This window comes from Nyctibius grandis, chromosome 3 (genome assembly GCF_013368605.1).
Source record: "Nyctibius grandis isolate bNycGra1 chromosome 3, bNycGra1.pri, whole genome shotgun sequence".
Lineage (NCBI taxonomy): Eukaryota > Metazoa > Chordata > Aves > Nyctibiiformes > Nyctibiidae > Nyctibius > Nyctibius grandis.
In genome coordinates, this window is record NC_090660.1 from 40,915,291 (window position 1) to 40,939,267 (window position 23,977).

Consider the following 23,977-nt stretch of genomic DNA (forward strand, 5'->3'; position numbering starts at 1 on the left):
CCCCCCCCACAAAGGGAAAGGGAAAGGGAAAAGGGAGAGAGACTTATGGGTTGGAAAGTTAAAACAGTTTTAATAAACTATAATAATGAAAAAGAGTATAATAATAATAATAGAAATAATCAAATATATACAAATATATATACAAACCCAAGATTGAGCTCCCCTGCAGTCAGCCACGTCACCACCGGCACTGCAGGGCAGGCTCCGGGAAGGCCCAGGCTGGGCCTAGCAACGGTCGAGAGCTGTATTCAGGGATGCACGGATCGGGATCGGGGGCAGCAGGAAAACAGACGGAGTCCTCCTTGGGCACCGGCCATAGCAGAAAAAAAGAGCGAGACCCTCGTGATCCCCCCGCTTTATACTGAGAATGACGTGTATGGGATGGAATACCCTCGTTGGTCAATTTTGGGTCACCTGCCCTGTCTGCTCCCCACTGCAGCTGCAACCCCCCTTCGGCTCTTCACTTGTAAGCAGTGAGGAATTCAGCAGTGACCTTGGTTTCTCTAAGAATAAGTACAGCAAGAGCCTTACTGCACAACATCCCTACCGGTGCCTCAGCGATAACTACAAACTTCGGGCGTTATCAGTCCTGGAGGCAGACACTGTCTGCAAACATGCAGTTAGTTTCAGAAAGTGCAGTTACTTAGAGGAGACTTAGCTGAAAGCAAAAATCACTGAAAGGAAAAATCGGCCTGGTTTAGGCCAAACCAGGACACAGGGAAAGAGGTTTGCTAGCCAGAGCAATTCTCTGTGGAAACAACAGATAAGAGAAAGAACAAAGGGTATTTATGCTGTCACGGTTTAAAGCTGGGCTAGCTATTAACCAGGTGGCAGATGCTCTCTGTTAATCCTCTCCCGTCCCCCCAAGGGAAAGGGAAAGGGAAAAGGGAGAGAGACTTATGGGTTGGAAAGTTAAAACAGTTTTAATAAACTATAATAATGAAAAAAAGAGTATAATAACAATAATAATAATCAAATATATGCAAATATATACAAATATATACAAAGCCAAGACTGAGAGCTTGGAAATCCTCCTCAGGCAGGGTTGCTCCCCCCAGCATGGGCAGAGGGGAAAATGCAGTAGCTCCCCCCAGCACGGGCAGAGGGCAAAATGCAAAAGCCGCACTGCCATCACACCTGCAGGCTTTTAACTGGAGATTTGGCAAAGCTGGTACCAATCAGTGGGAGACAGGAGGGCCCCTCCCTCCTGGGCCCCACCTCCAGGAGGCAGTGGGTTAGTGATAAACAGGAAAGTGAGAATGACATGTATGGGATGGAATACCTTGCTGGTCAATCCTGGGTCACCTGCCCCGTCCACTACTCCCTGCAGGTACAACCCCCTTCGGCTCTTTACTCATAAGCAGTGACCTTGGGTTCTCTAAGGCTATTTGGCCTGGTTTGAGCCAAACCAGGACATTCCACCCCTTATTCCATACCATTCATGTCATACTCAGATCACCACTACCTTTTCATTTTCAAATATATATATACATATCACTAGTCTATGATTCATCTTTATGCAAAAAGTCCATCAAGTTCATTTGGTTCAGGATTGTGGGTTTCCATCTGGTTAGCAGTCTCTCAGCAGTCTCTCTGGCTAGCAGTCTCTCTTTTGTCATGGTTCGTGCCCACGGGTTGCAGGGTAAAGATGTCAGACTCGAGGAGGTTACTGGACGCCACTTGATGAAGCTAGCTCCGGTCTCATCACCACTGTCTTAACCTGAAAGACACTTATGCAGCAACAACATGCAGTTCAGACTTAAGTAGTCTCACCCAGAATCAGATCACCTTCAGGGACACATCGGACTTCACCATCTTGCAACATCACCCACCAAGTACATCCAGGTCCCTGAGCAAAAGCAATCCCACGAATGGGTTTACCTTTGCCCGTTACAGGAAGAATCCAGACAGTTTTTCCCAATAGATTCCTTTCATGCACCACCGGGACTTTATCTCCTTCTACTGTATGTAGAAGGTCTGACTGAGCAGGGCCAGCTCGATTGATAGATCCCCTGGTGTTAACTAACCAGGTAGCCTCTGCCAGATGTTTATCCCAGTTTTTAAAGGTTCCACCCCCCATTGCTTTCAGGGTAGTTTTTAACAGCCCATTATACCGTTCAATTTTCCCAGAGGCTGGTGCATGATAGGGGATGTGATATACCCATTCAATGCCATGCTCTTTGGCCCAGTTGTCTGTGAGACTGTTTTTGAAATGAGTCCCATTGTCCGACTCAATTCTCTCTGGCGTGCCATGTCGCCACAAGATTTGCTTTTCGAGGCCCAGAATAGTGTTCCGGGCAGTGGCATGGGGCACAGAGTATGTTTCCAACCATCCGGTGGTCGCCTCCACCATGGTAAGCACATAGCGTTTACCCTGGCGGGTTTGAGGGAGTGTGATATAGTCAATTTGCCAGGCCTCCCCATATTTATATTTCAACCACCGCCCCCCATACCACAAAGGTTTTAACCGTTTGGCTTGCTTAATTGCGGCGCATGTTTCACAATCATGGATAACCTGTGCAATAGAGTCCATGGTTAAGTCCACCCCTCGGTCACGAGCCCATCTGTATGTTGCATCTCTCCCTTGATGACCTGAAGTGTCATGAGCCCACCGAGCTAAAAATAGTTCACCTTTGTGTTCCCAGTCCAAATCTATTTGGAACACTTTAGCAGCTTGATCCGCTTGTTGGTTGTTTCGATGTTCCTCAGTTGCCCGACTTTTAGGTACGTGAGCATCTACATGACGTGCCTTCACGACTAGTTTCTCTAGCCGAGCAGCAATATCTTGCCACAATTTAGCAGCCCAAATAGGTTTCCCTTTGCGCTGCCAGTTGCTTTGCTTCCACTGCTTTAACCACCCCCACAAGGCATTTGCCACCATCCATGAGTCAGTATAAAGATACAGCCTTGGCCACTTTTCTCGTTTAGCAATGTCTAAAGCCAGCTGGATGGCTTTTACTTCTGCAAATTGACTTGATTCACCTTGTCCTTCTGTGGCTTCTGTGACTCGTCGTATAGGACTCCATACAGCAGCTTTCCACTTCCGATGCTTTCCTACAAGACGGCAGGATCCATCGGTGAACAGGGCATACTGCTTCTCATCCTCTGGTAGTTCATTATATGGTGGGGCTTCTTCAGCACGTGTCACCTCCTTTTCTGGTGGCATTCCGAAGTCTTTGCCTTCTGGCCAGTCCATGATTACTTCTAAGATTCCTGGGCGATTAGGGTTTCCTATTCGAGCCCTCTGCGTAATTAATGCAATCCATTTACTCCACGTCGCATCAGTTGCATGATGGGTAGTGGGAACCTTACCCTTGAACATCCAGCCTAGTACTGGTAGTCGAGGTGCTAGGAGAAGTTGTGCTTCAGTACCAATTACCTCTGAAGCAGCTCTAACTCCTTCATATGCTGCCAGTATCTCTTTTTCAGTTGGAGTGTAATTGGCCTCGGAGCCCTTGTATCCTCGACTCCAAAATCCTAGGGGTCGACCTCGAGTCTCCCCTGGCACTTTCTGCCAGAGGCTCCAGGTAGGACCATTGTCCCCAGCTGCGGTGTAGAGCACATTTTTAACATCTTGTCCCGTACGGACTGGTCCAAGGGCTACTGCATGCACAATCTCTTGTTTAATCTGTTCAAAAGCCTGTCGTTGTTCAGGGCCCCACTGAAAATCATTCTTCTTTCTGGTCACTTGATAAAGAGGGCGTACAATCTGGCTGTAATCTGGAATATGCATTCTCCAGAAACCCACAACACCTAAGAAGGCTTGTGTTTCCTTTTTGTTAGTTGGTGCGGACATTGCTGTTATTTTGTTGATCACCTCTATCGGGATCTGGCGACGCCCATCTTGCCATTTAATCCCTAAAAACTGGATCTCCCGGGCAGGTCCCTTGACCTTGCCCCTTTTTATGGCAAAACCAGCTTTCAGAAGAATTTGGATTATTTTCTCCCCTTTGTCAAAAACTTCTGATGCTGTATCACCCCACACAATGATGTCATCAATGTATTGCAAATGTTCTGGAGCTCCACCCTTTTCTAGTGCAGTCTGGATCAGTCCATGGCAAATAGTAGGACTGTGTTTCCACCCCTGGGGCAGTCGATTCCAGGTGTACTGGATACCTCTCCAGGTAAAAGCAAACTGTGGCCTGCACTTTGGTGCCAAAGGAATAGAGAAAAAGGCATTAGCAATGTCTATGGTGGCGTACCACTTGGCTGCCTTTGACTCCAGTTCGTATTGAAGTTCTAGCATGTCTGGCACAGCAGCACTCAGCGGTGGCGTAACTTCATTTAGGCCACGATAGTCCACAGTTAATCTCCATTCTCCATCAGACTTTCGCACTGGCCATATAGGACTATTAAAGGGTGAGCGAGTCTTGGTAATCACTCCTTGATTTTCTAATTGTCTAATCAGTTTATGAATGGGGATCAGGGAGTCTCGATTGGTGCGATATTGTCGTCGGTGCACCGTGGCAGTAGCAATTGGCACCTGTTGTTCTTCAACCTTCAGCAACCCCACAACAGAAGGATCCTCTGAGAGGCCAGGCAAGGTAGACAGCTGTTTAATGTCCTCAGTCTCTACAGCTGCTATACCAAAGGCCCACCTGTACCCTTTTGGGTCCTTAAAATACCCTCTCTTGAGGTAGTCTATGCCAAGGATGCACGGAGCATCTGGGCCAGTCACAATGGGGTGCTTTTTCCATTCATTTTTAGTTAGGCTCACTTCGGCCTCCAATACAGATAACACTTGAGATCCTCCTGTTACTCCTGAAATACTGATAGATTCTGCCCCTTTATGATCCGATGGCATTAGGGTGCACTGTGCACCAGTGTCTACCAGGGCTCGATACCTTTGTGGTTTTAATGTGCCAGGCCATCGAATCCACACAGTCCAATAAATCCGGTTGTCCCTCTCCTCCACCTGGCTGGAGGCAGGGCCCCCCTAATTAAGAAATGGATTCATGCTGCTCACAGGGACTGGACCTTCATTTCTCCTATTCACACTTGGGAAAAAGTGATTTGAGGCCCATCTCCCCTGACTGGGGTCCTGCTCACTGGTAACTGGAGCAACCATCCTCCTAGAAAAATTCTCTCTGGTATTTCTTTTAGCTTGCAACTCACGTACTCGTGCCTGTAGGGTACTGGTAGGTTGTCCATGCCATCTGCTCATGTCCTCCCCATAACCACGCAGGGCAAACCACAGGATACCTCGTGATGTGTTCCTTTTCCTTTGAGCTGGTCCTGTAGGAGAACGTTTTCTCTTAACAGCTGCAACGCGCGCCTGTGTAGGTAGAGAGTCAAGTTTATTCTCGATCATGGACAGTTTGTCTGACAGTTGTTTAAATGAGTCCTTGTTCTCCTTAGTCAGTTTTTCCACAGCCGAGATGCGTGCCTGCAGTGGGGAAGAAATACTATCTTCATACTGTCGCATACAGTTAGCCATTTCGCCCACACTAGATCGTGCCATAGCATCTTCTCCCCATACTAATATTGACAATGTATGGGTATATGTCGGTGGAGCATTCTTCACAACCTTCCGGAACATGGATCGGTTGCATTCCACTTCATCAGGATCTACAGGATCTACAATGTCCCGTGGGTGTCTATAAATGATCTCTTGCACAGCCAGTTCTCTAAGGTAGTTAATACCTTTTTCTATAGTGGTCCATTTGCTTAGGTGGCTCATAACATCATCTTTATAGGGATACCTGCTCTTTACAGCTGACAAGAGTCGCCTCCAGAGACTGACAGTGTTTGACTTTCTTGCGAGCGCTTTATCAATACCACCATCTCTGGACAGGGATCCCAACTGTCTGGCTTCTCTGCCATCCAATTGCATGCTGTCTGCCCCATTATCCCAGCATCGGAGCAACCAGGTAATAATAGGTTCACTGTCATAACGGCTGAAGTCTTTCCTTATATTTCTCAGGTCCTTCAGGGATAAGGAGTGGTAGGTTATCTCTACGTCCGAGTCCTCTTGTGATAGTTCTGCTTTAGAAGGGCCTTTCTTCTGTGATGGGTCTGCTTTAAAAGGACAATCAAGGGAACCCCCATCTGTGTCAGGCCCTAACTCTGCCTGAGAAGGGCCCTCACCTGGGTCATATGATGGCTCTGTCTTAGAAGGCTCTGAGTCATCATCCTTCTCTTCACGAGCTGATTTCTTTTGGTATTTCTTCCTGGTTACAGGAGCAATTGGTACAGATTCGATAGATGCTGGGGTCTGAGTAGATGCAGTGGCTGTCGTGGGAGTGCTGAGAGTCTGAGTAGCTGCAGTGGCCATCTTGGGGGGTGTAGCAGCTGTGGTACAGGCTGCCAAGGTTTCAGTGGGTTGAGTGGCTGTAGCAGCCGTACACACTGTAGGATCTGAGGTGGCTGCATAACACCTACAACTGTCCCTGCACCGATATTTAATCTTATCCCACATCAGAAACACATTCAGGACAACCAAAAATAAAAACATGCCACCTAGACAGCACCATCCTAATTTCGCAAAATCTAGTGGAATCAGCTTGGCAGAAAAGGAGAAGGTACTATTTCCCAAAGTAAAACTGGAAGTGTAATCATTAACAGAATCAGCTAAAGGACGCCTGGAGCGTGCAGATGAAGTCGCTGCTACTGATTCGCGATTAAAGCTGCCCATCATTGTGTCATAGAGATAAGAGATCGGAATATTAACTGCCCAGTTTATCACAGCATAAATCAGTATCAAACCCCATACCAAAACAATACATTTCGACCAGTGCCCACTGCTAAACTGCATGTAAACATTCATAAGAAGCAAGCAATAACACAGTGCCCACAGCAGGTAAGGCATCATTGCAATACTCAATTGTGAAAGAAACTCCATAAAAAGATGAGATAACACAGCATTCAAAAATGACATCACCATCTTCACTATCTGTTTTAACTTTCCAACCCCTCCTAAATCTCAAAGGAAGAAATCTGATATTCTCTCAGCTGAGCTCTCTATGTCTCCTCCCACCAGAGCCAGGATTCAACTTATCAGAGCAACCTGTTGGAGCTTCTCTCGAGCCCCGCCCCACGTTGGGCGCCAATAAATCTGTCACGGTTTAAAGCTGGGCTAGCTATTAACCAGGTGGCAGATGCTCTCTGTTAATCCTCTCCCGTCCCCCCAAGGGAAAGGGAAAGGGAAAAGGGAGAGAGACTTATGGGTTGGAAAGTTAAAACAGTTTTAATAAACTATAATAATGAAAAAAAGAGTATAATAACAATAATAATAATCAAATATATGCAAATATATACAAATATATACAAAGCCAAGACTGAGAGCTTGGAAATCCTCCTCAGGCAGGGTTGCTCCCCCCAGCATGGGCAGAGGGGAAAATGCAGTAGCTCCCCCCAGCACGGGCAGAGGGCAAAATGCAAAAGCCGCACTGCCATCACACCTGCAGGCTTTTAACTGGAGATTTGGCAAAGCTGGTACCAATCAGTGGGAGACAGGAGGGCCCCTCCCTCCTGGGCCCCACCTCCAGGAGGCAGTGGGTTAGTGATAAACAGGAAAGTGAGAATGACATGTATGGGATGGAATACCTTGCTGGTCAATCCTGGGTCACCTGCCCCGTCCACTACTCCCTGCAGGTACAACCCCCTTCGGCTCTTTACTCATAAGCAGTGACCTTGGGTTCTCTAAGGCTATTTGGCCTGGTTTGAGCCAAACCAGGACATATGCAAAGGGATTTTCTTTTGCATGATGTTCAACCTTTCAAAGGTCAGTGAGGCTGACATCCATGCAATTAAGAGGAAAAAACTTTGGTAGTCCAGAAACTTGGCAAGCTGATGGGACGCAGCGCCAAACTTTGCTTCAGAGAAAGATATGGAAAAGAATTCAGGATAATTGATAACTGTAACTATAAACATTTTTTTAAAACATTTTTACACTGAGACCCTGACACTGTAGAAAGTATTTTTACATTGAGAACCATGCTCTTTACACTTGCTTCTACTGGCATGGCACATTTATGTTGTGATTATTTTCTATAATGTAAAGAAATTGCTCATAGAAGCACCAGTTAAATCATCAACAAGAGGCAGCAAAATAGTAAAGAAACAAAAAAGTTGCCATCTAAACTCTCTGTGAGTTAACTAGACTCAATATTGCTAAAGTTTAGCTACTATTACTATATATAAAACTGTCATTTTTATTAATGTTACCAGTAATGTTTTGCGATGTCATTCTGCCTAGAGAAAAAACATATATGAGTTTATAAACAGGCAATTCTCTTTTGTTATGATTTAGTTTTTGTTTGTAAGAAACTCACCTTCTTGCAACACTGATGATATCAAGAGGAATTACTGTAGAATTCAAAGGCACTACATCTGTTTTGACAGTTTCAACAGTGTATATCTTTTAATTTTTAATTTGATGAGCTATATGTGTGGCTAATGTAGTTTGGATTTGAAGTCCTTGGTACTCATTTATTGTGCTGAAAATTTGGAATCAAGCTTAGGTTTCAAAACAGAGAAAGAAACACAAGCTTGAAGTGTTAATTAGAGAATTTATAGTTAATCTAATCTGAGTTGGAAATACTATAGAATAGTTGCAGATATTCTTAAATCTTCCACTGTAACAAAAATGACTGGTTGACACCAAACCAAGCAGTAATCAGAATTATTTTCTGCTCTAACAATGGAGACTAAACTATAATCATATTAATTTTACATGAGTATAAAAATGTATTTGCAGTTTGAGTGTAGAATATAAGAAATATTATCAGGCCTTAAAATATAAATTTTGTGAATGGTTTTCAAACGTTAATATGAACACAAACTCCAACCTACATTCACAAATATTCTGCTGCTCACAAAGTTTGGAAACACATGAATGGCCTTTCCATTCTGAGGCAAACTGTGGAACTTCCAAGGAGAGATTCAAGGAAACAGAGAAAATTCCCAGATTTGGGATGGTTCCAGAACGGACTTTAGAGATATCACAAAGACCTCAGAGTGAACAGTTCTATCCATTGTCCTTGGACATTTTCTAGCTATTTTCCAACTACTGCAATTCTTGAATCTCTTTGTGAACAGCAAAAGAATGTATCAACTTTGCTACTGTTCTAAGCAGTAATAATGATAAAACTTTCTTTTTTTTTTTTTTTAATTTCACATTACTGGTTGAAAAGGTGATCAACCCAACTGTTAAATATAAAGACTTATGCCTAGTCTCGTTTATGATTGGTCATGTGAAAAATATGGTAAGATTTACTTGAAAGCTGAAAGGATGGCATTCCTTAATCAAAGCAAGTATAAAACAAGAATCAGGCAGTGCCTTTCTGTTGCTGAGATTCAAGCTTTCTTGAAAGCAACTGTAAGCGTGACAAGAATGGTCATTTTTCCCTTCAGTTGTGGGAAAATTGTGGGACATTTGGTTTTATGAGAACTGCATGTCTCAAGTAGGTTATGCACAGCACTATGCAAGAAGTAGCTGCTCTAAAAACTTGCATAAACCTGGAGTGGGTTACTTTTTAACAACAGCAATCTTTATTATTTTCTGATGAAATAGCTAAGCCTAATACTATGTTTTGTTAGTCCTGGAAAGCTGTCGCTGTCAGTATTTTGAAGCAAGCAGACAAAAAGTATCTTATAAAGTACATGAACAGCTTAAGCTTTTTGACGATATCATGTGCTCATAAAGTGATAGCTTTTACCTTGCAGGGACTAGAGAAAGTATTTTTGAAAAAAATTATTGGATCTCAGACCACTAATTAGGTGTTGAGAACTGACAGTTATATTATTAGTGAGGAGTATACACTTGTAATTTCTTGGTTTGGTTTCCTCCTTGCGCTACTCCTAAGTCTGACCTAAGAGAGTGCCACGCTCAGAAGCACTGATGTGTTTGTGGTAGCCACTCTTTTTAATTTGCTAGTCACAGAATAAGGGGTTTGGATCAGATGTATGGCATAAGATGTGCAATTCATCCAACCAACTCCAGATACATCTAAGCAACCCTATCTGTTTGTATTTTCAGTTAAGTGGGTTTTATGATTTTGAGGGACACCATTGGAAACATAATTCTTATCTGAAGTACAATCTTGAAATAAAACTTTCTGAAAGTTATAGCTAAGGAGATAAGTGCAGGGTTCATTCTGAAGTAAGATGTCTAATGTGAAACTAGTGACAGCTCAGCTATACACAGAAAATGCATGCCAATAGAAGAAAATAATACATAAAATAGAATATCTGGATTTTTATGTTTAACTTAGAAACTATTATTTTGCTTATGTTTTTGTATCAGAGGTCAGTTCATCTGAATTTTTTTTAAAATCTCACTTCAGAAGTTACTTATTTCTCTCTATTTTCTGTGAAAAGAGACTCGAGTGACTAGTTCAGACATAGGCATCTAATTTTTAGTTGCCCAACTAAAGGCAAATGGATTTCATTCATATTATCTTAAAACCAGAAAATGCCCTCATTTTTTAACTACACAGAATAAGATCAAGTAACTAAATAAAACCCAAAATATTGTTGTTGAATTCTTAAAAACAAAACAAGATATTTAGAATTAAAGGGAAAATAATTTTGCTTTAGCCTAAAAAGTAGGTTATTTAAATGATATTTAAGCCTGTATAAATGTTACAGGGTTTAGATTTAAGATAATCTTAAAAATACACATTTATATTTCTGGCGTGGATAGAAGACCTTGTACAAACAAGACTTATCATACGAGAGATTCTGAAATTTGTATTCAGAAGCTGACAAAGAACTGTTGAGTGAAGGACGTGCTCCAGCCCATCACATCATAATGATGTCCCACATATTCCACTACAATGGAGTTCCAAACCATAGAACTCAAATGCTAGAAAACCAATAAAGTCATACCTCTTAAAGTAGCAATACATGACTCTCCTACTAATTTCCTACATTAGCCCTGCGTTCAAGCTACTCTTCAATGGGAAAGCCTCAAAAATAGTTCAGATCAACACTTGGAACTTCTAATATTTTACCTTTTCTTGCTATTATTTTTACTTTTACACAAAAAATGTGTGGCATCCAACGGCACATACAGAAGCGTCTACATTTTTCTATTGAGCTAAAGAATTATTTTGCTGAGTTTTTGCTTATTTTGAGTCATATTCCATAGCTGCATTATGATACTTTTGGATTCATAAATCGAGAAAAAATACTGAAATTTGGCTTTTTTAAGGGTTTTGGGGGACTGGAGAGGCATTCTGTGCGACTCAAACTAACATTTGAGTTTTATAGTTGAAGAATAAAAACTGATGTTTCCTGGAGAACCTAATGGTGCAGAGGCAAAAAATAATGAAAATATATAATGTCATTATGATTATTTAAATTCCTCATCTCATCTAAATAGTACAAAAAACCACGATGTTGAAGAAAAAAATACCAGGTCATCAATTCAACAGTTCTGCTTAGTCTTTACAAATTAGGCAAATATTCAAGAAAACTAATTTTATCCACCTACCTACTGAAGTTCAAAACCTAAGCAGTTCAAAATGCATGAGAGAAAGGAAAATGTTCTTCAATTTATCTAAAACACAAGAAATAAGAATCTGATTTCATCCATTGTAAATGGAACTGTGTAAGTTTTGTCTCAGGTAAGAATCTTCTTTCAAGGCAACTGTTTTCCAAATAAATGTTCATGGATGATTTAGAGTAGAGAATAAGGATTTCAACAACCCCCTAAGATGATAGTACTGGATCAATAGGATTTACTAGTATAAGAGATTGTATCTGAGAAAGGTGAATATAATTTAAAATATTTTTTGTCTGTCTCCTAGGATTCATGCCTTGGTAGTTAAGTGTGCCACTAGAGACAGAAAACATATGATGTCTTTTTCCTGGGAAATTATAGTCCCTCAAGTAGAAAACAGATTTTACCCTCCACAGTACTGTGTCTTTGTTGTTTAACCAATTAAATAATATAATGTTTTAATATAACTCCTGTAAATTTTCAAATTTCACCAGTGACATTCTTGTTTTCCCATGAGTCCTCAAAGGTAACCAGAGGAAAATTATTCTTAATTTGAGAACAGGAAAAAAAAATGTTATTTAATGAAGTTTTCAGACTTCATATTTTATCCATATTTACTTCATACTCACAAATCATTCTGATGTAGAATGCACTGAAATACTTCATGAGTTAATTCCCTGGGTTTAGATATGTTTCATAATAGATAATCTCACTTTTACACTAAATTCTTAGAACTGTAAATCAGCAAAGCCAATACACAATGCAGTACAATAAACAACAACAATCAAAGCAAAATAAAAAAAAAATAAAAATAAAACTGCATTCTGGTGATTGATAATGTAGTTTTTTCAATAAAGTCCTCAGGCACTTTCAATTATACCCCACTTCCCTAGTTTGTAAGCTCCTATATGTCTAGATTACAAATGGGTGAAAGGCAAAATTCTCCCACCTCAGGTAGGAGAGCTAAGTGAAGTATGTCATATATTCTGTATTCTCAGAAAACCTCTGAACAACAGGCAAAGTTCCACAGTCAGAAAGTGGTAGCACAATCTCCTCAAGCTTGTATGCGAAGGACAAGAGGACCAGAGGAGAGTGATTTTGATCTCACAGCTCTTCCCTGCATTTCAGGCTCTACATGGATAATTGATGTTTAGGGACATTGTTTAGTGGTGGACTTTGCAGTGTTAGGTTAATGGTTGGACTCGATGAACTTAAGGGTCTTTTCCAACCTAAAGGATTCCATGATTTTATAATTCTATGTCCTTTCCCCCATGCTACAGACCCTATTGCCTTTAACTTGTGTGAAGAAGATCATGGTTTGCCTAAAGGAAGAAAGTTTTTTACTTTTTCCTGGCACCCACAAGAAACAGCCCTTCCAAGAACAAACTCTGCTGCATAAATGAGTGGAGAAACACCTGCTGATATCCACAGAGAAAGCCACCACGTCTCCAGAGAATGACCTGGGTAGCACTCTGCAGTATATGGTCCTGTAAGAAGACCACACTGAAGACGCCTTGCTTCAAATTGAATACCCACCAAGAAGTGGAGAGGACCTGGGAGAAAGGAGATCATGCCAGAAGTCTTCGCGGGGTGGTGGTCATGGTCTCTCACACTAAATGCACTTATTATCCTTCTTTACCATTAGTCTTTGACCACTCAAATTAAATGCTCTATTAAATTAAAAAATTGATATAAGAATAAAATAAGACAAATCAATTTATTACCTTGACACTGTGACAGGAATTTTGTCAACTCCAGGTATAACTACATTCTAACTCCCAACAGCAATTTCACATTTCAGACGCTGATGTTGTTGTCCTATCAGCAGCAGTTAACTTCCCATGATTAACATCCATTAACAGATTGGGAAAAAAACCCAAACCCTTAAGATTTCAGCAAAGACATAGGCAATTAAAGATGCCAAAATCTTTCACATTTTTGTGAGGGAATCCATAACAAAATGAGATATTCTTAATCTTTTATTTGTACACACATATAAAGATATTCTATTCTATTCTATACAGGAAAGATGAGTGAAGATTCATTGACAAAATGTTTCTGGTCTTTAATAATTGCAGTAATTCACTCTGTGAACAACTAGATCATTAATAAGGATTTTTGCCTGCCTCCTGTTTTGATGGGCCAACAAGCATGCTCGTTTAATTTCATTTCACTTCCGTCACACTTAGGGGTAAGCTAAATTCCCCACTAGCATATTTTTTACTGACTTCAACTTCATTATATTGGAGAAATAGTTGAAGCAAAGTCTGTCATTTCGCTGATGCATCTAAAGTCATTTTAGAAGTGTCAAACAATAGCAAGGCCAGCCCTTTCTGTCCTTCCAGATCTTTCCCACACTTGTACTAGAAATATTGCATACATGCTGAATCCTTGTCCCATCCTCTGGCTAACAGAAAACCAGTTGCTGTAGTGTGTTGCTACTCACACTCTTCTCTCTTGCTGCTGACAGAAACTTGTGATGAGTTCAATGAGATGGCTTAGAGTTCCCACATCTGGAAACCTAGAGCTGGTTAAGTCAGATGGTGTCAAAATTTTTGAGAAACAGAACACATGATCAATGTAGGATTGTACTGCCCTCCTTTCATCAGTGATGTTACAGATGGTTATAATCAGGTCATATGTGCCTTTCTTCTCCCTGAATCTGCCCTTTAACTTCATGTAATCCTTCATCTTATGGACAAAGACTTTGTTTGGCAGAATCTGGAAGATGTTATGATTGTAATAACACTTTGCTATGCTGTCTTTTCTTTGCTGAGGGCAAAAAGATTACTTTTGTCCACTTATTTTTCTGGCTATCCCAACATTGGTACAAATTTCTCACGTGAGATCAGCTCTGATCACCAATTGTTTTTTATCGGTTTTTGTAATGCATTAGCTATTGCTGTTCCTCTTTTTAAGGATAAGTACATACTTGGTTCCTCTTACTCAACTAGAAGCTTTTTGTCTGTTCTCTTTTTGCTATCATCTTACATGGTGAATAGCTCTGATGAAGCATGTGGACTGATGCATCAGAAAGATGTTTAATATTCATAGCTTTAAACTCTGAGACCATCCTAAGGCCTACAGCCTGTCATATAGCTTGCAAATTAGCTGGTTCACCGTATTCACACAATGAGAAACCAGGATCTAAAGTTGTCTTAACACATAGACGTTATCTGTGAAAGCAAAAATGAAAGAAAAGTTGTATGAGAATTGATAGGTAAAAGTAATTATCAAAAAAGTATATACTTGACATTGTTAAACTACTGTACTGGATTCTGAACTCATCCTACTTATTAGTAGGTCATGACCTTGTCACTCCAGCATGCAGGAGAAAAAGCCCTTCAAAGTGGCTGAGAGAAAGATACATGTAGATATTCTTTTTCTAAAAAATTATATTTGGCTGGCCTTTCCCTTTCTGAATGACAGGGAGCTGAGCCATTGTTATGGCTTTCTGATATAGTTACATTATCTTGTATTATTCATAATTTGGGTAGCAAAGTCCTTCTGACTATTGGTTCAAGTAATCCAGGTAATTGGCTTGAAGATATATATGCATGATGTGGCTGGTAGCATATCACTCCTAATGACCAACCAATTCTTCAAGTTTTGTCTAAGTAGCGGCCTCCACCAAACCAACTTGGTTTGTGCAATTAACAAAGCTCTTCCTTATATAACTGTCCTAGCCAGTAGCCCCGAGCCCATTCCTGTGCAGTAAATACAGGAGAACCTGATGCTCCAGTCTCACCATGGCAATTTCTGCTTGCCAGCTTCAATACAGTCAGATTCAATCATTAAATTAAAGAATCGTGAGGCATTTACCCCATAGACCAAGCCAATATGACATCTATGGCCAAAGAGGGTGGTTCTGTGTAGAGGCAAATGCTTGTGATGCCTGGGAATAGCAGAACTTCAGGGCTGTTGATAGGAGCATAAACATAACTCCCATTATTACTTTCTGGCATTGTCTATTTGCAGATAACTCCTTTGTGGGAGTACCTTCAATTTCTAGACTGTACCTATCTCCCATAACTGAGTAATTACGATACAGGAACTACACTGCTCCCAGCAATAACCTTAGTTTGTGAATTGTCAACATTTACTTGGAGTGGTGTCAGCAGTGACACAGAAAACAAACAAGTATTCAATAAATATTATTTTATTCTGTACTTGGAAGAAATTTGCATTCTTTATGAATGATGAACTACTTTCTAATCCATTAGTAAATGAAGAAATATGTCTAGCAAGGATAAATATATTAAATCATCAAACCTAAATGACATGAGCACAAGAGGTGTTTCTGTTTTTTTTAAAGATATCCTATAGCACTCATAGCCCAGTTATATTAATTTGTAATTAATCTTGGAACATTAGGAAAATTTCACAGGTCTGGAAGAGTCTTACACTGAATTGTGAGTTGAATTCAGAAATAATTTAAATTAGAACTTTGGCAGAAAGCTTTAACATGGAGGTTAATTAATTGTAAAGTGATGTAGTAGAACTAGAATGGTTTTGGTGGTGGGAATAAAACAGAATCCCCAGCAGAGGCAGCCATTGGTGGTGTTCTTCCTTTCTCTCTCCCTCACAGCTGGCTACCTGCACTTCAAAGTCCATGTGTCCTCCTGGCTTGGACTAACACAAGTAGTGAATGATCCACCTAACACATATCTTCAGGCCTTTCTTGTAGATATGTTTTTGTTAAGCATGATTGTTTGGATTCATTACAGGTGTAACAAAGTAATATAAAGTGACGTGATATATGAGAAGTCATATTAGATGATATAATAGTCTATTCTGGACTTTAAACTTAACATTATGAGGCTATGATTGTTTTCTTATGACCCATGTGGAAGGAATTTAACCTCTTCCTACAAGCTGCAAGTATCTCCTATGGATACTCGTAGTCATACTCACCACTTTCCACTGGAGCATGCAAGCTGATAGAAGTCTTGTATTTTCTTGCTAGAAGATATTTCTGATCTCAGTTTATATGCATACTACAGACAAACAAATGCACTTGCAGAAGAAGAACTTGATAAAAATAAATTAAGCATAATCAAGAGTTATTAATATGTCTGTGTGAAACTTGAGCAAAGTCCCTTTAGAATAATGGTGCCTATATATCATTGTAAACACACTGATTTCAGATATTTGAATTCTTATTTACAATTGCATTCATATTTTTTAAAGTCTTAGAAAATGTGAAAAGACATCTTAGCGTCCCTGGCAAAAGTAAAAATTCCTAGCTTACAAAGTAATAAAAAGTAAGCTTTTACATTTGCTCTTGGTCTTTTTAGTTTCAATAGCATATTTACAGCCAGATTTATGGAAGTGAAGATGTTTTCCTTAATTTATGATGTCTAGATTCTATTTATGATATTACACCATAGTCAGTTTTTAATAGAGTTAAAAGAATTCATCAGCTTTTAATTCTTTAAAAATACATCTAGTGTTTTCAAACCCAGGAAGATGTATTATTACATGCTTGTAATTGTGTTCAACCAACAGGCAAAGAAAGGGTGAACAAAGAGGTCTTCGTCCCAGACAAGAACTAGAGGAGTGTGTGGCCTATTCTCTTAGCTAACCAGAGCTTTCACATGGAGAAGGTCAAATGGTCTATAGCCAGATGTAACTTTCTCCCAACATAGGACTCAGACTACATTACGCTCTGAGAGAAAATCCCTCAGCAATGTGGAAATGTTTTTCATAGAAGAAACAAGTGGAACGTTAAGATGACCAGCTGACTGGGAGCTATGTATGGTGAATCTGAGAGGAGGCAGGAGTTTCTGAGATCCCTCAATTGTCCCTTTAGTCGTTGCTTTACTGAAAATCAGAATAAGCAGAGAGGATAACCTGTGGAAAATTCTGCAGAGGACCTCAAGGGTTACTCACACCTCCTGCCTGACTGTTCCTGTGAATTTTTGCATAGTAAATTGTGACAGAATAAACTGTCACATGGGAAGCAAATCTCTACAGCTGACTCCAATTAGCCACTAATCCTTCCAGAAATTGCTTAGAACGGGAGAGGCTGGAAGAAAGGAGTGGGGGATGCAGCAGCAGTACTTCAAGATACATCTTTTTCTAAGAGGAAGAGAAGCAATTCACAAAAAAAAGATTGCATATTAATGAAATATGAAGAAATTCCAAGAAAAAATTTGCTCTAAGTGGTGTATGAACACCTTGTTAAAATAAGACCCCAAGAAGAGCACAGTTTGGGGTTGTCTCCCTAGGAGCCTTTGTTTGCTGAAGAAGCAAGAGATTCTATGAGAAAAAAAACAAGAGGGTGCAAGCTGCACATTGACCATCCTCTTTTAAGAGGTTTGGCAATTTTTTCTGGATTCTCTTAGTATTAGTCAATATATTAGACTAATTCAGGCAATGTAACTAGCCTGGGAAATACAGAAATATTACAGTTCAATCTAAAAGTAGAAAAAATATTAAACTGAGAGAATATCTTTTTATCTATGTCAAAACACTGTTTAGCATTGTTATGCATCAGCAAAGCACTAGCAAATTATTTACTTTTTCATTTGTGGCAGTTTGTAATAAACGTATTTACAATATGTTGTCCATATTTCCTTATTCTACCTAAGTTTCAGAACACACTTATTTGTTATTAAGATATTCCTTCTATGCAATATCTTCTTGAAAAGTTGGTTTCTGGTCATTTAGAATATACTGCATTACATATGACATGAACAACTCATAGCATAGTTTTCAACATGTCTCCCAAAGCTTCTGAAAATATGTCATTCTGGATTCACTTTTGCAGCCACTCAGAAGACATCCCAGGCAAAACTATGAAGAAATGTTTTATGATCTAAAGTGAATAATGACTCTTTCCTCAACATAAATACCTCCATAAGTAAGAAGAAATGAGAAAGTATAAACTAATTTGTACTATTCCCACAAAATATTTCTTTAATATTCTGGTAGAATAATTGATTGGAACAATTTTTTAAAACCTTTCTAAGTATTCTGAATTTAATGAGTGTGATTTACAGCTACTCCTGCCTGTAGAGCTAATCTTATACGAAGCTGAAATACTTCACTTAATAAAAAAAATCCATTGCTCTTGTCAAGCAAAAGAATGCATAAAGATGTTTAAAGGTTTTAATGGATTTCTTCAAAGTAGTAGTATATCAAACACTAAAAATTATAAATATGTTTGGAAACAGCAAATATTTGTTAAAAACACATCCCATTTTTCTCTTTAGAGCAACTACTAACATTAGAAATTCTATTCATCTTTTACAAAATGTCCAGAATTATTTCCTGAAATGATCAGCCTTGTACGTTTTAAACACTTAGAAAATACAATTATTTTTCCATGTTAATTTAAGAAACTTTATGAATTTGTTGTGTTCAATTAATTAAAATTTTCTACATTTAAGTAGAATAACCTTTTTCTCAGTAAATAATTACTTCCCCAGTTTTGCAAGTCACTCGAACTGTCATTACTAACATAGAAGTGTTGCTTAGATTTTTGTCACAATTTTTCTCAGTCTCTGACTACTTTACTGTTGTCTATGCTGTTCTGAAAAAAAAATGGGTTGTCATGCAATTTAAAGTTTCAGTACTTCTGGAAAATTTCTACCTAACTTTCTGTTCTTACCTCTGTGGTGTGTCATTTTTTGAATGTTTTGTACATTAAACTTTGTACTTAATGCTTTGTACTTAAATTTTCTCCCCGACTTTCATTACATAGTATGCATTTCGCCACTCTTTACAAGCACATAATTCACATATGATGCTATTAGCCATTTCTTTCATATTGTGATAGTAAACTTTTCTTCAAAATCTTTCCCGTGTTCATTGTATTTTTGGCTTTCTAAAATCTATCCAATGATATGAAAGCTCCTCTTGCCATATCTACGAAAAACGGAGGTTTATTTTGCATAATATACAAACCAGAGAACTTCATAATCTTGTAATTTTCTCAAACTTATTGCTCAGTGGTGTTTATATAGCTCTTGTCAATCATCCCCTAAATTGCTTCCTTGTATTGACTGGAATATTTTTAGAGATGGTCACAATTAAATACAAGGGGTTTTTTTAAATTTCTGGGTTTAATTCAAACTTATTATATGTTGGTTGATTAAATTGTTTTCTATTTACCATATTCACTTCTCCAAAAAATAAATCCATCATCCAACAAATTTTAGTCTTTCTATTACTTTATTTCTCTTTAAAATAAATTATTTGAAGCTGCTATTCATATATAGCAAAAATTTGGTGGTATGTGATAAATAAGTTCTTATTAGCATGCATTTGGGATAACTATGTTATTAATGAACAGGAAAGCCATGAATGAGCTATATAAGACAACTAAACTGAGTGGCAGAAATATTCTTTGTGATGCTAATGTTTTTCCCAGGATTTGAAGGTGTCTGTTGTCCATCGGCTGGTTTGCAAGGGAGATATATGAGACAGTATCCAATCTAACTGAATAGGAACAAAAGATAGGAATTGCACAGCTACTTATTTTGAGTAATTTGAACTCCCTGCAGTAAGCAGAGGCTCGTGATATTTGTCTGCTTCATTCCACCAGAAGCCACCACCCAAAATCCAAACCACTAAGTTTCCATCACTCTTTAGCTCAGAGAGAGAAATATCAAGTAATACCTTTCTACGTTTTTCAGTAAGACAAATAGGACTGAATTGTCATTGTACGATTCCTTTAATTCTTCATATATTTTAAATGTTCTCACTGTTCTGCTAGTCCATGAATGAACTGTTCTGCTTTCCTGACTGTCTTTGATTCTTTTCCTTTTTTTATTCTTCTGTTTGCCATATTATGTGTAATAATATGCATATAATTTTTACTGTTGTTTCTTTTTCTTCTATGCTACTTTGTGTCTTTAAGCAATGAAAATGTTTGCTTCAGTTATATGTCCTGAAGAATAAGCAAACTTATTTTTAACAAGGAAAAATCTTTCTAGCAGTTTACAGTTTCCATTTACATTTTTTCCTGACTTTTAAAATGTTTCTTGGCAAAGTTTCTGTCCTTGACAAGCTATCCTTTTCAGAATCCCAAATGTATATTATAAACCCGTGGCATATTCTATTCGTGCACATGCTCAGGTATTGAATATAACATAACATAACAAAGATCATGACAGAGGTCTTGTATAAACACAACTTCCCTTGTTGAATATACAATTATTTTTTTAAAACATTTAAAATTGGTCTTTTTATTTCAGAGGTCCCTATGACAAACAAGTATTCCCAGAGCGAAAGCTCTGCAATATTATAGGAGATTTCACCATGAAAGACCTAGGCTAGCTTTTCTATTGGTCCTTTCTCACTTATTCCTGTACTGGTGCTTACAGAGCAATCATAAACTCCCAAGACGATCTGCTCCTGAGTTATCAATGGCTGAGGAATTTGTGGATTTTTTTCTTAAAGAGGGTCACATTTTTTTTCCTTTCTAGTTCTTCCTCATTGCTTCCCCCTTTTGAGGGGAGGACCAAGGAATTTAAGCAAGAGGAAACCTGCATCCTTTTTTAATATTAGTCTATGCTGTTAGCTGCCCTGCTGCATGCTACACAAAATCCAGAAATTATGCATAAACCCATTACATAGGCCCGCTGTTTGCTAGAATGATCAGGTGTTTTATTAGTTGATACACACATTTGAATTGTCATCTTTAGGTTTCAGTGTTGAGATAATCAAGAGCAATTAACAATCACTGAGATAAGAGGCAAGTTTTTTAAAAATGAGATCCTTCTGTGCAGTCACCTTGTGCAGCTGGCCCATCATATTCTGCTTCAGAAGCTGAAGTTTAACATCAAGAATTATGAGCTTACCCAGACTTTTTGCAGGAAAAAAGGTGAGGATTCTAATTAAATTTTGTGACTTAGAGTGTTGGGGTTTTTTTTTTAAGTGCCTGCTAAAAAATAGAGGGCTTGATTGTCTCTATATTTACTTTTGTTCAGATCAGAAAGTAGTATAAATCCAGGGGTACAATGCTGGTAATGGCCTTTCTAATCAAGCCCCTGCTTGGTTACTGCATCCCAGTATATGTGTCCCTGGAGACGTGGGTTACTGACGCACAGTATGCAGTGAACAAACATCATTACAATGCTTCAAATTTTATTCTCAGTTTAAGTAAGTGCCTGAGTTTATGTACTTCTCATTTGCCACTCCACATAGATACTCCTGGTTTTTGGACCTGGAGGGGAAATTTGTCTTTAAGTGAATGATAAAGTCTTGAAAGTTGCACAAAATAAGTTGTATATCATTAAATGTTGCAGAAGTTTTTCACACTCTATAGTGGAACGCTGTCGCTGCTGGTTTTATCCCTAAAATAAAACATATTTATTTAACAATAGCTTCTTATGCATTGCCAAATTTCAAAGACGGAAGCCTTTGTCCTCCTAAATGAGCACGTTTCCAAAGGTAAAAATAAGGTAGATCAAAATTCAGCCTCTACTCAGGAAATGTTCAGTGTTCTCTCTCTCTGCCAAGCCTTTTCCTTGTCCTCCAAGGATATCTTTGATTCAGCACAAAGTATTGATATTTTACAAAAGTGAAGTAAAAAGGCATAATCCTCAAATTTTCTATCAAAGATGCTGTGGAGACAGAGTCCCAGAGTGTTAAAAATAGATTAGGATTTTTTTTCTTAAATAGGTATGGCAGAAAAAACTCACCAAGTTTGCAAAAAATAAAAGAATATAGAGACATTCCTGTCACTCAAAAAAAAAATCAGGAGTATTGAGGTGAGATATTCTTTAAATGGACTGCTTAACTTCGCTTTATTTGGGAAAGGTAGTGTTAAAACTATCTCTTCAGACTTCCTGTAAAAGTAAGAATTCGTTTCAGTTATTTAAGTTAAAATATCTGTACTACTTGCTTGGAATAGTGATGGAGGATGTCAAAGGGCATTCCTAAAGCTCAAACAAGCATTAATAGCACCTTCAATATTCTTGCACACAGATTTAAACTCTTTGTTTGAAATCTTTATGGAAGCCAGAAAACTAGGTCTTGGAACCATTCTTACTCAGACCCTGGAGGGTGAAGAGAAGATCTTTACACACACTCCTAGTCTGCTGACTGAAGTGGAATGAAATTATGTAGTCTTTAAAGCAATAGAAGCACCATTTACAGCCAGGGCCCTGTGGCAGTATGACCCTTCTTTCTCTAAGCTGTAGTTATTGGCAATGCCAGTATGAGACCCACAGCTTAGACTCCACCATTTCCCCTCATTACAAATGACCTTCTTTGTAGTCCTGGACTCTCCCTGTTTTTCATAGAGATATCACACAGCCAAGTGCAAGAAAGAAGAAGAAGAAAACACTATTTTGCAGAAGATGTATTTAAAAGTCATCCCTACGTGTCACTCAAACTAAAGCAGCAGGTTCTTGTTCTGTGCCCAACCCATATACAACATGCTGAACAGCTTCCCACAAAGTTTTCCAGTTTAAAATATTAGGAAAATATTAAAAATGCAGACATGAGACTAGCAATTAATTTTCTTTCAGGTTATAAAAATTTGTTTCTGTGAAAATACTCACTTTAGCAGTTGTTCATTCATCAGTGTCACTGTTGTGTAAATATGGATGAAGCTCTTTTTTCCTCTTTTGAGTTGAAGTTCAAGTGCATAAACAGGGCAGTGAGAGAACTCTGTCTTTTCCAAAGACTGGCTACAAGGTTGTGCATCCAGGGGTTTTAGTCTCGTACCTTTCACACAGAGAAAAATCAGATAATCCACCTACCCCTAAAAACTTCCGTGAACTTAGAGACTCAGTGATGACCCTCATATAAGTAAAATCTACCCACAATAGCCTGGTGGCACCTACTAAATCCGAAGTCAGGCTTTGACTTTTTTTAATTAATTTAGGCTGGCATTTTTATAATTGCTAGCGGCTTCAAGGTCTTCCTTTTCATTCGCCAACCTAAGACATCTTGACCGAGTTGTCTACAGTGCCAAGCAGCTAGTATTTAAACTGATATTAATGGGAGATGTAGACCCTCCAGACTTTCAAATTCAATCATGCACTGGATATTTTCAAATTTTAAAAACATGACAACATTTTTTAAAATTTTTATTTCTATTTCCAATCATATGGTTGTGAAAATGAGCTCTCCAAAATGTAAATTGACACTATACTGAGGATTATACAGCCAGATAGGTACACTAGGTCTTTAAGAAATAACATCTCCTACATTGAAATCTCTAATTATGAACTCTTACACAAAACAGTTAAACCAACCAGAAATCAAGCAGCTAACAGGACCTCATAAGTCTTCTGTGACTTTGAAGAGACCACACAACAGAGACTGGAAGCAAGTACAGTATTTACAGCATGAATTAGTGGGAAGTTACATTACTTGGATGGTTTTCAAGTTCTCTATTCATGTTGAGTCTGCTTAGGATTTAGAAACTTTGGGAAGGGACTCCTATCACCCAACTTCATGTAATGCACAGTTTCTGTCTAAGATTTAGTTTCTAGCTATACTCAAACTAGAAAAATAGGCTGTACCATAACATCTTTTCCCACAAATGTTAGCTTCTAACCAGTTTACTTG